General features: G+C 54.8%; 1 protein-coding gene across 1 annotated transcript in view; it reads left to right on the forward strand.

Moving 5' to 3' along the window:
* Positions 1–17500, forward strand: part of LOC113837179 (carbohydrate sulfotransferase 8) — a 131281-nt gene that overhangs the window by 106547 nt on the left and 7234 nt on the right. The gene's annotated exons all lie outside the window — the stretch shown is intronic.

The following is a 17500-nucleotide window of genomic DNA, read 5'->3' on the forward strand; positions in this document are numbered from 1 at the left end:
TCAGAAAGAAAGCAAGAAATGGGGCCTGGGGATATAACTCGGTTGGTGTTGTGCTTGCCTGGCATGCGCAAAACCCTGGGTTCACGTACCCTGGCGTGTTGGCGTAGCCTGTAATCCCAGCCCAGGTGGAAACGGGAGAATCGGAGGTTCAAAGTCATCCTCAGCTACCCAGCAAGCTTGAGGAAAGCCGCCTGGGCTACATAAGATATAGTCTCAAGGAAAATGAAAGGAAAGTGGTATTGGTAGTAGGGGCTGGAGCGGTAGCTGTCCCTCCGAGAGGACACGGAAGGAACTTCAGAGATGTTGGTAGATTTTAGCACCTTCTACTGGGTGGTAAACTCCCCGGTGTTTGTGCCATTGAGGTTGCTTCATTATTTGTGGTGCTGGGCATGGAAGCCAGGCTTCATGCGAGCTAGAGAAGGGCTCGATCGCCGAGCTACGTCCTCACCCCGGCTGTTATTCTTCCTAGTCTCCATATTACATGTTACATGTTTTTTCTTGCATGAATGAAGTATTTCTTGTTGGGAAACCTTCTGAGGGAGTCTTGGGAGCTTTGAAGTTGCTTTCGTAGCTCACTGGGGTAGGATTTGGCTGCAGGCTGTGGAAGCATCTCTTTTCCTCTGGCTTGCCGTTGCCTCGCAACAGACTCTCTTGCAGAAAGGGGGAGGGAAATGGGAAAGCCCTTTAACCTGCCCGTGAACTACAGGACCTGAGTTCTGCAAGGGACGAGGTCCTCTGTAAAGACTGAGAGAGCCAGGTGAGGGAGATGGCAAGGCTGGGGACTGGGATGCCGGAAGATGGGCCTGAGGGGACCCTGGGAAAGGAGGGACTCTTCAGCCAGGAAAGATCTGGAAATTTGAAAGAGCTGGGGAGGGGTAGGAGGATGGAGTCACAGGGGTCACAGAGGGAGTGGCTAAGGGAGAGCCTCTAGGAATGAGAGGATGTGTTCTTGGCATGGCCCACCTCCTGCCCTGATAGGTTTACAGCTGAGTTCAGTTTCTCTGGGGCTTAAAGTCCCCTCTCCCTGCAGCGCTGTTCACTGAGATGGATTGTAATCTTTTCTGCTCCTCCCTCATCAGGCCAAACCCCTCCCCAGGACCACAGGGCCCAGACCCAACGAGGAGCCACACAAGCCAGCCCTTCCCTGTGTCCCAAGCTCTGCCCACCCTCAGGCTGCACCAGGTCATTCTGAGGGCTACCAAAAAAGACACAACTATATCCCACACCCACCAGCAGCGGAGTCCCTGGGGGCCACCTTATCATCCTCACCAGTGGGTCAGCTTGAGTACCTCTCTAGATGCGTGCAAATTTGGCAGAAATCATAATGGTCCATAATTGTGTTTGCCAAGGCCTCAGTGTTCTCCCAGGAGGCTCTGCATCAAGACAGGAGTGAGACACTGGAGGGAATCGTAGAGAGCACCAGGGTGCCAAGTGTCCCTTAGACAGAGCGCCCTCCTCCAGGCTGGCACCTGCAAACCCTGCCAGACAGGTGGGGAGTGCCTGTGAATTTCATTATGAGCTCAGATTGCTATCAGGTTCAGGGGAACGTGATGAAGTTATGAGCCCTCCTTTAATAAGGAATCCCATTTCCTTTTGCGTTTTTTTTTTTTTATAACAGATGCGTTCCTGAAAATGGAACAAAATGGAAAAGACAAAACAGCAAGTCATTAACTTGGCCAGCAAGCTTCCCCCAGCAGATGTTAGAGATGTTGATGGGGCGGGGTACCCAAGGTCCTCTAGCCCCGCCCACCACACCCTCACCAAAGCCAGTCGAGCCAGCTGAGCTGCTGTGGCCAGCCCCATCTGCTCCCACTCCAAGGCTCCCAAGGCTCCGATGATGCTCCAGTGCGGTCTGCCCCTCTGTGTTGAGGAAGCATGGATCTGCCTCCTGCTGTGTAATAACTGATGACCATTTTTCTCCAATTAAACTGAAATTGAAGGATCCTCAGACTTAGACGCCCAAGTAAAATAATTAGTGCTTAAAATGTTAATTGTGCTCAGATGTGCACATGGCTGCAGGAGCAGTCTGCAAGCCAGCAGGCAGGTAGGTAGTCCCCCCACGCCCTGCCCACACCAAGCAAGCGGACCTCCCCCAGGGAGCCCCGAGTGGGCTACCCAGGGCAGCACCCTGAGCTCATTCTGACAGTGTGACTTTGGGGAAATGTTGAGAAACCTACCGTGGCCCTCTCCTGTCCCCACACGCCCATTCTACCCTCTCGGTGGCCAGTCCACTCTTCCTTGGATGCTGACAGACAGTGGTGGCTAATGGCTAAACCCAAAGCATCAAATCAGATGTAGTCTAAACCTCATCCCTGCCATCCACCTGGCCAGCAATGAGGACAATGGTAAGACATCTAGTGTCCTTCAAATGGGGATTGTAAAACCAAACCATCAGCAAAGCTAGCAAACACCATGCTTTCCCCCTACCCTGTGTCTCTCTCAGTCTCAGGGCTTGGCACTTACCAGGTCCCAAAAGACTAATTACAGAATTGGTGTCCCCCTCCACCATGACTGGGAGTGGTGAGTGGAGGCAGGGGCATAGTTCTTTACTGTAGACACTAAAGGGTTCCCACCTAGCTGTTCTTTACTCCCTCACCCTGTCTCCTACTTGCTCAAGGCTTGGATGGGATACTCTGCAGGCCGCCTGAGCCTGGGGAGGAAGGGATGTGGGGGTTGATCTCGCTAACCACAGTTCCTCCAACCTGCCCACTGCTGGCTGTGTGAAAAGGAACCCACTTGTACCAGGACTGTGCGTGTGTGTGTGTGTGTGTGTGTGTGTGTGTGTGTGTGTGTGTGTGTGTGTGTGTGTGTGTGTGTGTGTGTGTGTGTGTGTGTGTGTGTGTGTGTGTGTGTGACTGTGTGTGTGTGTGTGTGTGTGTGTGTGGTGTGTGTGTGTGTGTGTGTGTGTGTGTGACTGTGTGTGTGTGTGACTCTGTGTGTGTGTGGTGTGTGTGTGAGACTGTGTGTGTGTGTGACTGTGTGTGTGTGTGACTCTGTGTGTGTGTGGTGTGTGTGTGAGACTGTGTGTGTGTGTGACTCTGTGTGTGTGTGGTGTGTGTGTGAGACTGTGTGTGTGTGTGACTGTGTGTGTGTGTGACTCTGTGTGTGTGTGGTGTGTGTGTGAGACTGTGTGTGTGTGTGACTCTGTGTGTGTGTGGTGTGTGTGTGTGTGTGTGTGTGAGAGAGAGAGAGAGAGAGAGAGAGAGAGAGAGAGACTGTGTGTGTGTGTGACTGTGTGTGTGTGTGTGTGACTCTGTGTGTGTGACTCTGTGTGTGTGTGTGTGTGTGTGTGTGTGTGGTGTGTGTGTGTATGTGTGTGTGTGTCGCTTTGCCCCCAAGTGAGTCCCAGCTTCCATCTCCGTGGCGATAACAGGCCTAAGAGGTTTAGTGTTCTTTATGCTGTGCGTCCCAAGATAATCCACTTGGGTATTGTGTGTTCCCTGACCCGCCACATAATAAGATTCCTTCATCTCTTGTTGTCATGGGAAATATATATTAACTGGTTAATATTAATGTGATGGCTGATTAATATTAATATCTGAGGGGATCCATACTTCACAAGCACCGATGTTGATGAGTGTGGCCAAGACCAGACAGCTGTCGAGCTGATGCTTCCCCAGGGAGAGGACAGAAGCCAAGAATGACCCTTTCCTCCACCGTGGTTCGTTACGGACACCCTGTCATTAGCCGCGTCTGTCAGGGCCGGCAAGGAAGTGTGTTTGGACTCTGATTGTGGCAATTAAAATCCTCGGCATCCAAGACAGCACATTTTATCATTTAAATAGCATTTTACATTCTCCTAACATATTTCGCCGGCAACATTGTTAAATTCGGTGATAAAAGGTTATTTTTTTTGCTTCTGAAGTTGAAATACGTTACCATTATCCCTTATCTGCCTGGAATTAGGAAGGTTTTCCGAACTTGATGCTCCGAAGGTTTCATTATCAAAATTTGCCAGACTTTATAAAGCAAACAGCACTTCTCCTTTTTCTACCTGTTTTAATCAAAGATGGATGGGAGCTTTGTATTCTGACATTGGGGGCTGTTTGCAGAGGGAAATGGACAGCCGTGTCCTTCCCAGGAGCCAGGATTCTATCCCGAGAGCTCACACAGGTCAGTGGGGGACCCGTGCTCTCCTTTCATTAGGCGCCACAGCTGTCAAGGTCCCATGTGCTGGCCCCGAGCTGAAAAGGTCCTGGGATGGGGAGAGCATAGGGGGCTTCCTGTATTCAATTCTATGGGGACCCCACAGCCAGAGGCTTCAGCCAGTAGATGGAGGCTAAAGCCCGCCTATGGCTGTATAGTTAGCGCCTTGTGCTGACCCTTGCTGTCTGGCCATCTGCTACCCACCCTTGCTGGAACTCCATCTTAAATCTTTTTCTGAAAACTTTGACACCACCCTCTATCCATCTCCATCCCTCACCACCGCCATCAACATACCATCCACATACTGTCACACCCCCCACGTGTGCGCACACACACACACACACACACACACACACACACACACACACACACACACACACACCATGAACCTCCATGCACCATCCCACCTTCAATCAACAGGCTGCCATGGGCTTCTCCCATCACCTGTGCTTCCCTGAGTCTGACCTGGGCGACCTGAGCTCCTCAGCACCTCCCAATTAAGTACTTACGTACGCCCTCATCCAGGTCCAGCACCTCATTGTATTTTGTGCGAACTACCTGACAGAAACAAAAGAGGAAAGATTGCCTTGAGTTTAGGGTTGCAGGAGATTTCTTTCCATCCGGACGGCAAGGCACAGCACACCACAGCAACCCCGTCTGTGGCAGCAGGAATGTGAGGCAGTGTCCGTTCACACCATGAGAGACTGGGAAACAGAGAAAGCAGTTCAGAACCAGGGTGGGTGTAACATCCAAAGACCTGCCCCTAGTGGCCTGCATTGACCAGCCGTGACCTAACTCCCTAAAGCCTGCAAACCTTCATTACCTGCTAAGGAACAAGTACCACAAGCATGAGCCTGGGAGGGACATTTCAGTTTCACACTGTAACACTCATTCTTGTAATGGGTCATTGTCCCCAGTGCCTGACACCCCCGGTCATCCTGGACAGTGTCCTCTTACGGGCACCCTGCCCTTGCTTTGATATTCTAGGCGGTGGGAATCTTCCGAGGGTAAATTCCAGCAGCTGTGGTGTTCTTGGATGAGTCCGTTTGGGCCTAACTGGACCCCAGTCTTTCCTCCCTTCTACCCACCCTTGCCCTCTACCGTGGTGCTAGGCTGAGAATTAGCGCTACCCACGAGGAGGTACATACTCTCCCAGACTTCTGGCCAGAGGCAGCTGGATCCTATCCAGATTTATCACAAAGCAAGCCTTGAAGTTGACCTCTGTGCTCTTGCTCTGCAGGGCAAGGGCCTGGTTTCCAAGGAGAATTTTCTGCTCATCATTTGAGACAGAAGCCAGCCTAGGGCCACCTTGTCTGCAGCCTGTCATCCTTCCAGGGAGCTCAGCCCTGCAGAGCTGTCTAGCCTGGCCCATCTCTCACTCAGGATACAGCAGGGCATATGGCTGAAAGCTCAGGATGCCATCATCAGGACCATCCATCACTGCAAGCTGCTCCTTAGAGCTCAGGGGATTTCTGGCTTCTCTAAATCCTTCTTTTAAATCCTTTCTCCCCAAAGACTCGGGCATCAGAAGCCCTCTGGTGCCCCAAATGAGGTCGCTGCTACCTGATACCAACCGTGTCCTGTGCTCACCCTGGTCCCCATGTACATTGCTACGGGGCAGCTCCCACCCCCACCCTCAGTACCCCAGTCTGCTCCCAAACAAACAGCAAACGTGCTTGTCGCAGCTGGAAGCATCCTTGGCATGATTTATTGCCACCGTTCCAATATTTTGTTTGGAGCAATAAACCTTTGGATATAAATCAAGTCATTAGAAGGAATGATGTTTAATCCTGAAGAAGGTACCTCGATGGGCAAAGCAGCTCAAAAGTCATTAATTCCTGAGAGAGTGGCCCACCCACCCTCTCCTCAACCCTCACCACACATAGGCGTGGAAGGCCAAAGATACAAGCCCAACCGCTTTTGTTGCCTTGAGTGGCGTGTGTGCCGACCACAAAGAAGGACCCCAAATATCTGCTCAATGAACTCCTCTGGGGGGGTCTTCCTTTCTCCAGAAATGCACACAGCCAGGAGGGACCACCTCTGTGCTTGTCACTTCCTCCTGAGAGCAGCTGTAATGGTTGGGTTTCAAAGGAGGCCAGAGGACAGGTCAGAATGTCCTTGTCTTTTCATGGTGACCCCAGCCATCTGCTGGGTGGTCTCTACATGAGGACCAAGTTCTGTTTGCAGAGGCAAACCAGGTCTTAATATCCAGACCCAGTGCACTCAAGGCAAAGAAAGGTTGGGCCTTAGAAAGAATAGTCAGTTGCCCCTCCACCCCAACCCAGCTAGACCCTGGAATCAAGGTCCCTGCCCACCCTGTCTCCCCCGGATGGAACTGGGGATAAAGCTGGGAGCATCTTCGTTGTGGGAGGTCCTGAGAAGACTGCCAGATTCTAAGTGTGAACATTCTGGATGACAGTCTAACGGTCTGGTCCTGGGTCAGGGATAACGAGGGGGGCGTGTGACTAGGGTGTTGGGCGTCGCAGGGCTGGACTGTACGGTTTCTCTGCTGTCTCCAAAGCGGAGGTGGGAGAAGGGTGTGGCAGCCCATGCCTGTAATCCTAACACTCAGGAGCCGATCCAGAAGTTTGAAGCTAGGCTGGGCTACAGAGTGAGAGTCTGCCCCCCTCCATAGACAGACAGATAGACAGATGAATGAATGAATGAATGAATGAATGAAATCAAGCCAAGGTATACAGTTTCAAACTGGCTAATGGGCGCTATTTGCACCCAGCCCCTACTGTTTACAGATAAAGAGTTCTGCATTCAGGTGGTTTTCAGATCTGTATCCAGGTTTGGGGTAACCCAACATCAGTCTTCAGGCCTACTGGCTCCTTTGTCCCTGACTGAATTTGCTCTGTGGAGGGTCCTCTTCCCTCCTCATGCTTGCCCCTGACTCACCGAGTCCTCCACGCTCCCTGCTCCTCTCCTCCTGAGTCTATGACCCATCATTTCCCGTCCACACTGTGACGTCAATCCCAACCCATGTCCCCCTCTCCCTTTTCCCTCACTCACACAGACTGTTTCTGAGGTGCCCCAGGAATGACCTTTGAGTGTGTAACCCTTCAGAAGCTCACCCTTCGCTTTCTCAGCCCTAGGAACAGTCAGCAGTCTCGACGGTGCCCGAGGCCTCTGGAGCTAAACATGAGTGGGTGTGTAGACACTCAGCCCTACGGGAAAGGTGGCTGGCTGTTCTTCGCTGCCTGGGATGGTCTGGGGCCAGTATGCTTGGTCCTCTTCTTCTCACAGGCCAGACGAGGTCTCCAGAGAGACAACTCCAGGGCACTGTGTACACTGAGCTGGGCTGGGCTGGGCAGAGCAAAGGCTGGCCACCACAAAACCAGAAGTGGCCTCCTGCCAGACACACAGGGAAGGTGGTGTCTCTGTAGTCAGCCACTGCCAAGCTCAGTGTTCATATCTGTATTCTGGGGTCTTATGGCTCTCCTGCACACTCAAACCAGAGGCCTCCTGGGTAAGTCTTGCCCCAGCCCTTGGCTGCACCCTACTCCAAGTCGAAGGCCTTTTCTTTCCAAACGTGAACAGTAGCTGTCAGCAGGGAATGGCTAGGCTGGCCTCTCCCTGCCTCCCCCTGGAGTGGTCCCGAGAGCTCTTGCAACCCAGTCTGTCACTGGGCACACAGCCTGACCTATGGAAGACAGAGGCTCCAGTGTTCGAAGGATGGGGAGGGCCCTGGTAGTGTCCTTGCCCACCTATCCTGCTGGGGTCAGGACTCAGAGACGGCTCTGGGTGGAGTCAGTGGTCAACACTGGCCACCAGTACACAGCCACCAAGGATCAGAGCACCCACCCCTGAGCCCCTAGAAAGGTTCTGAGAGTGGCATGGGGTCGGGTGCCTCCCTCAGGCCTGTAAGGGATGAGGCCCACTTTAGAGAAGCATCCATTAGAGTCTTGTAGCTCTTCAGGGTATCACAGACAGCTGTTGTGACAGGTCTGACAGCCACAGGCCAGCTCAGTAATTGACAATGCTGTCGGAACGACACATCCAGAGGCCAGCTGGCACTGGAAGGATCATTATGCTCCGGTCAGGCCACCACAGTAATGAGGCTGCCCTGCTGACTGCTCCTGCAGGCCAGTAAGGGAGACAGAAAGGGACACGCCTGTCCTCGGAGTGGCCAACACAGGGCTGGGACAGCTGATGCTAGCTAGTGTCACTGTGCAGCCTCTCCGTGGAGCCACCTCAGGCTCCAGTTCCTAGGCAATCCCCTTGTTTTTACTCCCTGGGACTCTATAGCAAGAATTCACTATAATTTAAACCAAATTTACCCACTTTCTGCTGAGATGGGAGGAGGGCAGTCACCGGGACCTGGTCCTATAAGCAGTCACAGTCACCTTCTTTAGCTTGGCTTTTAGTTTGGGCTCTTTTACACAGTCTCATGTAACCTAAACTGGCCTGGGACTCACTATGTAGTTGACATTATCCTAGGTGGAGTTTTGCTGCCCTGGCAGTCACTCTCAAGTAAGCACTCAAGGGTTGATGTTAATTAGAAATGCTCAGTCTTGTAATAGCTCAGGCTTATTACCAGCCAGCTCTTACATAGTCCTCTTTTACATGGCGGTACCTTTGTTAGCATGGCACGTTCATCTCCTGCTCCCTCTGCATCTGGCTGACCACTCCTCTGGCCCCGCCCTTCTCCTTCCCATCATTCTCAGTTTGGCTTTCCCGCCTAATTTACTGCCCAGCCACCACCAGCCTGTCAGCTTTTTATTAGCCAGTGAGAGAGTAATATATATTCATAGTGTAGAAAAGGATTGTTCCACAGCATTGCCCTGTCCCCGTTTCCCAAGCGCTAGGATGACAGGCGTGTGACGTCACACACGGCTCCATCCCTTCCATTTGATCCACTGGGCACAGCCCCGTGCAGCTGTGACTCCCAGGCCCAGCACTTCCAACCTGTTTTCCTGGCCCTCCTGTCACTCCGGTAAGAGCTGGTTTCACACACACACTCACACACGCACTCACACACGCACGTGCAAGCACACACGTGCATACACTCACACACTCACACATGCACGTGTGCACGTGCACACTCACACAGGCGCGCACACGCACTCACACATGCACACGCGCACACACGTGCATACACTCACACTCACACACATGCACTGTGCACACGCACACTCACACACGTGCATGCACACACTCGCACACGCGCACACTCACTCACATGCACACGTGCACGCACACACACACGCACGTGCAAGCACACACGTGCGTACACTCACACGCATGCACGTGTGCACGCACACACTCACAGGCGCGCACACGCACTCACACATGCACACGTGCACGCACACACTCACACATGCACGTGCGAGCACACACGTGCATACACTCACACACTCACACACATGCACTGTGCACACGCACACTCACACACGTGCATGCACACACTCGCACACGCGCACACTCACACACGCGCACACTCGCACGGCACCAGCAAGACATGGGCTCCTGGACATGGATGCCCATCGGGCCCCACCTCGTCCCCTCCCCCACTCCTCCTGCCCTTGCCTGCCGGAAGCTCATAAGCAGCCCAAACTCTACTGGGACTTGTTCCCTTTCGACAGAAACACACCAGAGTCCAATTTAACACTCAAGCAAGAAACCGGAAGCTGCCTCCCTCCGGTCCCAGCCGTGTCCTGCTGATCCCTGTGTGAGTTAGAGCCAGCTTTTAGCAGCCCAGGGGTGCCTTGCTCCCGGTCTACAACAACAGTGTGAAATAGCTGTGGTGGGAACGCTTACACCTGGGTAATCAGCTCAGAGGCCAGACTCCCCCCCACCTGTGGAACATTGTCTCCTCACACCTAATCAATCATCTTCATCTTCTCCTTCCCGCTTTCTGTCACCATCATTCCACAAGGCCTCGGGTGCCTCTCGCCTGGTCAGGGCAGCTTTGCCTGATGGATCTTGCTGTCCTATCTTCATCTTCGCACAGCTCACGACAAGCCCAGAGCTGAGGTCTTGAACTCTGGGGATAAAGTCCGGTGCCTGTAGGACCATAAAGCCCCTGTTGCCAGACCCTTCCAGTCTTTTCAGGCCTGTCCTTCAGTCTCAGCATCTCTGCCTTCGCCCCTGAGCCCGGCTCCCCTCACCCCTGGGCCCGGCTCCCCTCACCCCTGGGCCCAGCTCCCCTCACCCCTGAGCCCGCTCCCCTCACCCCTGAGCCCGGCTCCCCTCACCCCTGGGCCCGGCTCCCTCACCCCTGAGCCCGGCTCCCCTCACCCCTGGGCCCTCCCCTCACCCCTGAGCCCCTCCCCTCACCCCTGGGCCCGCTCCCTCACCCCTGGGCCCTCCCCTCACCCCTGAGCCCGGCTCCCCTCACCCCTGGGCCCGGCTCCCCTCACCCCTGAGCCCGGCTCCCCTCACCCCTGGGCCCCGGCTCCCCTCACCTGGGCCCAGCTCACCTCACCCCTGAGCCCAGCTCCCCTCACCCCTGGGCCCAGCTCACCTCACCCCTGAGCCTGAGCTCCCCTCCCCACCCCTGGGCCCACCCCTGGGCCCGGCCCCCCTCACCCCTGGGCCCGGCTCCCCTCACCCCTGACCCTGCCCGCTCCCCTCACCCCTGGGCCCTGCTCCCCTCACCCCTGACCCCGGCTCCCCTCACCCCTGGCCCTGGCCCCTGAGCCCGGCTCCCCTCAGGGGCCCGGCTCCCCTCACCCCTGGGCCCGGCTCCCCTCACCCCTGAGCCTGAGCCCGGCTCCCCTCACCCCTGGGCCTGGCTCCCCTCACCCCTGGGCCTGGCTCCCCTCACCCCTGGGCCCGGCTCTCATGAGGCAAAACAGCGAGCTCTGCCGGGAATGTCCACACTCATATCTGTCAGGTGCCAACTGCTGTCCCCTCATGCTCCTGGCTGACCAGCCTGCCTGCTGCAGCCCCCAGCCCTACAAGCGCAGGTAGAGACATGTATTCCTGCCTTACCTCCTAACTGCACCGAGAACTCCATGAGTCTGGGACTAAACTGTCCCTTTCCTGGCTACGACACGGCCACCAGCTGCAGCCCGCAACCTGGCCCATGTAGGTGCTCGGCCCTTGTTGAGTTTGAGCGCGTGGTGGCGAATAGCACGGCATTCCGACGTGATGGGCAGCTGCCTGAGGGGCTGCCAATGTGGGAGGCAGAACTGGGAGCTCCGGGGGCCACATGGTGTCGCTCGTGGGTGTCAAGAAGTTTGTCCCTTCCTGCCTTTGACACCATTCACCGCCTGTCAGAACACCTGAAGGAAGCTAAGACTCTGGGAGTAGCCGGGATGTAAACTCAAGTGCCCCCTAGAAAGCTCACTGTGTGGGGAATACATGTCCACTGTGGCATGCCTCTTGGACTATAAGACGTGTGATTCGAATCCCATCAGTGCAAGAGCTGTGACCCCTCCCATACCCCAGACACAGTGGGAACCACCCACAGACTACAAACAACGAAGGGCTTTGAAGCTGCAGTTCAGGGCCTCTCCCTGCAGATGGGCGGGGCCTCGGAGGAGTGACACGCTTCGGGCTTCCTTCCCCCACCAAGTGATGGGCAGGCAGTTGGTTGTGGGGTCTGGTGGGGCAGCTGCTGGGTTTGCAGGCTAGCCAAGCGGCTGGCTGGTTGACTGACAGACAGCTTTTACAGGCCAGTCTTTGACAGTTCCCAGGGAATTCACAGCCCGCCATGAGCTGACAGGGAACTGCCCAGTCGAATCGAGAGTCCTAATCACAGAGGCAGAGAATGGAATCACTAAACAAAACAAGAAGCGGCCAGAACCATCGGGCCAGTGCCCATCAGTCAGAGACAGGGGGATTCCTGCTTCCTTCCTCTGCTGGGCCTCTGGGAGGAACACAGCTGCTGGGAAAGGGACCAGGACATCCCAACACCAGGAGCTGGCAGCTCCGAATGTCCCTGCCACCTGCGCCTTTGTGGGCGTCAATGATGAGTGCTTGTAGCTCATTGGATAGACAAGGACACAGAAACGGTGAGACTTGAGTTCAAGGTCACACCGCACTCATCTGTCCCTCTCTCCCGCCCACCTTATAGTCCCTCTCGGTCTTTTTCCCTTTTTGACATACTGATGTCATACCCAGGCCTGGTATCCCAGCCCTCAGGAGGCTGAAGCGGGAAGACCGTGAGTTTGAGGCCAGCCTGGTCTACACAGCAAGATTCTGTCTCCAATACCTAAGAATGAACTCTCCAGACAGCTTTTCTAAGTCACGACCTGGGATGAGTCCAGCATTTCAGATCACTGAACCCTCTGCTATGGACACATGTGTTCCCCACGTTCATGTGTTTGCCAACACAAGTACCAGATTCATACGGTGATGGTGCTTGGGGGAGAATTAGAGTTAGGTGGGGTCCCGAGACTAGCTCCATCCCTAGATAGGATAAGGGCTGTGGTAAAAACAGAAAGAACGAACTGGAGCATGGCTTATGGGTAGAGAGCACTTGCCTGGAGTCCACCAGCAGAGTGCGGGGCATGGCTCGTAGTGGAGTGCCTGGCGGGCTTGTACGAGTCCCAGGGTTCAACCCCTGGAACTGAAAAAAAGGAGAAAGGGAGAAGGAGGTAGGAAGAGGGAAAAACTACCTGAGTTTGCAAGCCCGTGCTCTCTGCCACGAGCTGCCTGCCCTCTGCCATGCTCTGTCCGGGTTCCAGACCACACTCTTGGGCTTGTGGCTTTAGCCAACTAAGCTATGTCTTAGCCATTACCAAGTCTCGGGTAATTTAGAAAATGAACAATGACAGACCCTCATCTGACTGAATTCACTGAGGATCAGGACACCTGGAGGACACCAACCCAGAGAAGCCAAGGCTTCGGGTTAGAGAGTAAATGCCATCGCAAGGACAGTGGCTGCTGTCACCTGGGAATGACTGGTCTGAATCTCACCTCCCACAAAGTGCTGTGTGCCAACCACAGAGCCAACCTCAAGGTCCAAGGACACCTGACATCTGTGTCGGGAACGGCTCCACTGGCCGGAACACCCATCCCCCCACCCTGCCTCGTGCAGCCATGGGGGGGGGGGCACGCTCTGTGACCAGTCCAGGCGATACCCTGTAATCTAGCAATTTAGTAAATTGAATTTTCCTGCGAACACACGTGAGGATTTAAAGCCTTTTCGGGAGGTTTCTTTCATCCAAATTTGGTGCCTAGAGCCCAGGCTGATCTCTAATTGCTGAGCACTTGGGTCTTCCGATTTGCATCTAATCTGCATACATTAATGTCTACCCATGCTGAGGTGCCTGTTCACCGTGAGGCAGCCAGAGGTCCCCAGGAGGAGTGCAACCCTAACCCCTGGGCCAGCTAAAGCTCGGAGTGACCCGGGCTGGTGGGAGGAGAGCCACAGGGATAGAGTGTCCACAGCAAGGCGGCTGCCACAGGGACAGAACCCAGGCCTGATGTGTCACAGATGGCAGCAGGATAGAGCCAGCTAGAGGTGTCTATGTCAATGGGAGGCAGGGCTTCATAGTTCACTGAGCCGTGAGGGGCAGTAGATCCTTCTGCTCGGTCTGCCCCGTCCACCTGACCACCCAACTGGCACCTGCCACTCAGACATGCAGGTCCTTCCAGGCCACGGAACTGCACTAGAGAAAGACCTGGAATGGGCTGGTGACTCTGGCCAGAACCCTAGCCACCGTCTCTGGAAGGAGAGGCCCAGCTCTCATCCCACGTCTGGTACCAGCACAGTGCGTTAGCATCAGCCTGACCACAGGCATGTATGGAGCCCCTAGAGTATACTAGGCATTGTTCCAGGCTAGCAAAGGCAAAGCCCCTCCCCTACAGACATCAAATTTCAGCACAGTCCTTCAAAAACCCAAAGATACCCATCCCCACCCCCACCCCCACCCCCACCCCCACTGCCACGATCTAGTCTGCTCCTGCCCTGCCCTTAGGACACTCTACAGACCCATAAGAGCTTATCTCCTGATCCGGGTTAAATTGCATGCCCTCCCCCAAGCTGACGTCTTCACCCCCAGTACCCATAACTGTGACCACACAGGCTCTCTACATACATAACCTTTGGGGAAGACAGCCGTGGAAAGAAAGTAAGCAGAAACTGAACTTATATTGCCCAAAGTCAAGGAACACCCCAGAACTGCCAGAGACTGGGAGAGACAGGAAGGCTCCTCTCCAGAGGCCTGGGGGCGAGTGTAGCCCTGCCAACACCCTTATTTCTCTAACTTATTTTATATGTATTTGTGGTTTGTCTGTGTGTATGTATGTGTACTACGTACATATATGCCCTAAGAGATCAGAGAAGGGCATCAGATCCCCTAGCGCTGAAGTTACAGAGCCCCATGTAGCTGGGAACCCAACCTGGGTCCTCTCTGCAAGAGCAGCCAGTGATCTTAACCACTGAGCCATCCCTCCAGCCCCCACCCCTTTATTTCCTGACTTCCATCCTTCCAAAGGGACGGAATTGCTTTGGTAGGCCTGTTTGTAGATACTTAGTGGCAGCAGCCACACCGGACAGGAAGCCAGCATAGCTAGGGGATGCCAGCCTGCACCTGCGTGTTGTTGTAAAGACATGCATTGGTGTGATTAGCACCCGGAGCCCTACATGGTAAGAATAACAGTGACCTGTCTGGTAGAGTGGGTGGGCCTTACCCAATCATTTGAAGGCCCTGAAAAGAAAAACTCACATTATGAAAGAAAGAATTCTACCTCAAACAGCTTTTTGACTCGACTCTCTTATCTGCCTGTCAGATTGCCCTGTGTAAGCTGTCATCACATGACAGACTCCTCAAAATCGCTCTCTCCTCCTCATCTGTTTCTCTTCTTTTCCCCATCCTCTCTCTCTCTCTCCCTCTCTCTCTCTCTCTCTCTCGCTCTCTCTCGCTCTCTCTCTCGCTCTCTGCCCTCTGTCTCCTCCCTCTTTCCCTTCCTCCTTCTTTTCCATGTATGCACTTCTTGTTGGGTGTGTTTTTTACCTCAGACTCCTAGAGAACAACCCTTCACTCAGGACGAGCCTTCCGTGCTTCCTGTGATGTGGGGCCTGGCTCCTGGCTCAGGCTTTGTCTCTGAGCCTGGTGGGGAGAGCACCCCTCCACCGTTCCCAAGCTGCCCTCTTCTGCACCAGGGCTTGGGCCTGTCAGCTCACTCAGCACTGGTCACACACACCCCGCCCCGGGTCCCGTACAGAACAAGTGTCACGGATCAGGGCTTCTCATCAGGAAACAAACAGTGGCACAGACACTGAAACCCGACCACCGGTGGCTCTGCTAGTCCTGGGGGAACGTGAGGGGTGGTGAGCGTGGGCTCGGTACATTCAGTGAGGTTCCCAGGGCCCGGACTGAGCCAAGTGGGGCGGCCCAAACCCTGAGGACTTGCCCGGGAAGCCCCAATATGAAGAGGCAGTGTGGGCCCCTATGAGGCATCTTCAGCCAGAAGTTCTGAGATTCGGAAAAGGAAATAACTCCATTAGAAAATTCCAGAAGATTCAAGAACCTGGAACCCACCCTCTGCCTCTCCTGGCCCTAGACTTCCCCCATGCCCCCTGTTCAGTTTTTGACTCCTGCACAGAGACTCTCCCTTTGGGGACCGCAGGGTCCAGAGTGGCACGATTCTCCCAACCCTGCCCACCAGGACTGTGGACCCGGGTAGCCCAAGCAGCTGTCACCTCAAGTGTGGGACACCTGGAACCTGAGACACTTTATCCCTTTCCACCCTGTTAGCACCAAATGCTACACAGTCTGACCACAGAGCGGGACCCGGTCGCCTCCCCCTGAACATTAGGGACTGGGGTTTCAGTATGGAACCCGGTAGATCTCCTTATGTCTATGCAGGAAATACACACAAGATCCTTTGACCCTGAAACCCCTTGTGCCAGTGAAGCCGCTTCTCAGCCGTCACAGACTCAGACCGTCCCTCCTGATTGTTGAGAAGCTGTGACAGCCAAGCATGCTGGCACACGCCTTTAGTCCCAGAACTTGGGAGGCCGAGACAGGAGGATTACAGGTTTGAAGTCAACCTGGGTTATACAGTGAGTCTGTTTCAAAAGTAAAATAGAGGAAGGAAAAGGGGGGAAAGGTAGAGGAAAGAAAAGGAAATAAACCTGGCTTTGTGCGGCTGGTGGGCGTGGCTCAGTGGTAGAGCCCCTGCCTAGAATCCCCCAGTGAGGGGCTGGGGGCGTGGCTCAGCGGTGGAGCCCCTGCCTAGAATCCCCCCAGTGAGGGGGCCGGGGGGCGTGGCTCAGTGGTAGAGCCCCTGCCTAGAATCCCCCAGTGAGGGGCTGGGGTGTGGCTCAGTGGTAGAGCCCCTGCCTAGAATCCCCCAGTGAGGGGCTGGGGGCGTGGCTCAGTGGTAGAGCCCCTGCCTAGAATCCCCCAGTGAGGGGCTGGGGGCGTGGCTCAGTGGTAGAGCCCCTGCCTAGAATCCCCCAGTGAGGGGCTGGGGGTGTGGCTCAGTGGTAGAGCCCCTGCCTAGAATCCCCCAGTGAGGGGCTGGGGGCGTGGCTCAGTGGTAGAGCCCCTGCCTAGAATCCCCCAGTGAGGGGCTGGGGGTGTGGCTCAGTGGTAGAGCCCCTGCCTAGAATCCCCCAGTGAGGGGCTGGGGGCGTGGCTCAGTGGTAGAGCCCCTGCCTAGAATCCCCCAGTGAGGGGCTGGGGGCTCAGTGGCCCCTGCCTAGAATCCCCCAGTGAGGGGCTGGGGGCGTGGCTCAGTGGTGGAGCCCCTGCCTAGAATCCCCCAGTGAGGGGCTGGGGGCGTGGCTCAGTGGTGGAGCCCCTGCCCAGAATCCCCATCAGTACAATGTTCATCAGTAGAACAGTTGAGTATGAAGCCCTGAGTTCCATCCTAGGTACCACCCCCCAAAAAGAAAAGAAACAGAAACAGAAAAAATAAGAAAGAAGACAAAGGGATGAGCCTTACCTATCGCCATCGGCCTTTGCTTCCTCTTAACAGAGAACCAGAAAGGTTTTCAGCCAAAATGCTAAGAAGCAAAAACACCGGGCAATGAAGAGTTCACAGCACGGCGGAGCACTTTGGCAGTCTTCATAACTCACGCCTTGTCTCTTCTCACCGATGCTCACTCTTCTCACGTTCTGTGTGTTCCTTTGAATGTCATCTGTCCAGAAGGAGAAAGGAACTGTTTATTTCCTGCTGTGCAGAAGGTTGAAGCACCCTTACAGATTTTAACATTGTACTGAGAGTTGCAAGCAGGTAACCCAGACACAGAGAGCAGAGAGAGGGTGTGGCTGACCTAGAGGGTCTCCTGTCCTGAGTGAGGGTAGGAGACAGGTACATGGCAGTACCCATGTCCTTGGCAGGAAGAGGGAGCTAAGGATCGCAGCTTATTCTGCCCAGCAGGCTCAGTTCATTGTTGTTTTTCTCGGGGTGAAACCTAGGACAAGTACCCTACCACTGAGCCACA

Source organism: Cricetulus griseus, chromosome 9 (assembly GCF_003668045.3).
Source record: "Cricetulus griseus strain 17A/GY chromosome 9, alternate assembly CriGri-PICRH-1.0, whole genome shotgun sequence".
Lineage (NCBI taxonomy): Eukaryota > Metazoa > Chordata > Mammalia > Rodentia > Cricetidae > Cricetulus > Cricetulus griseus.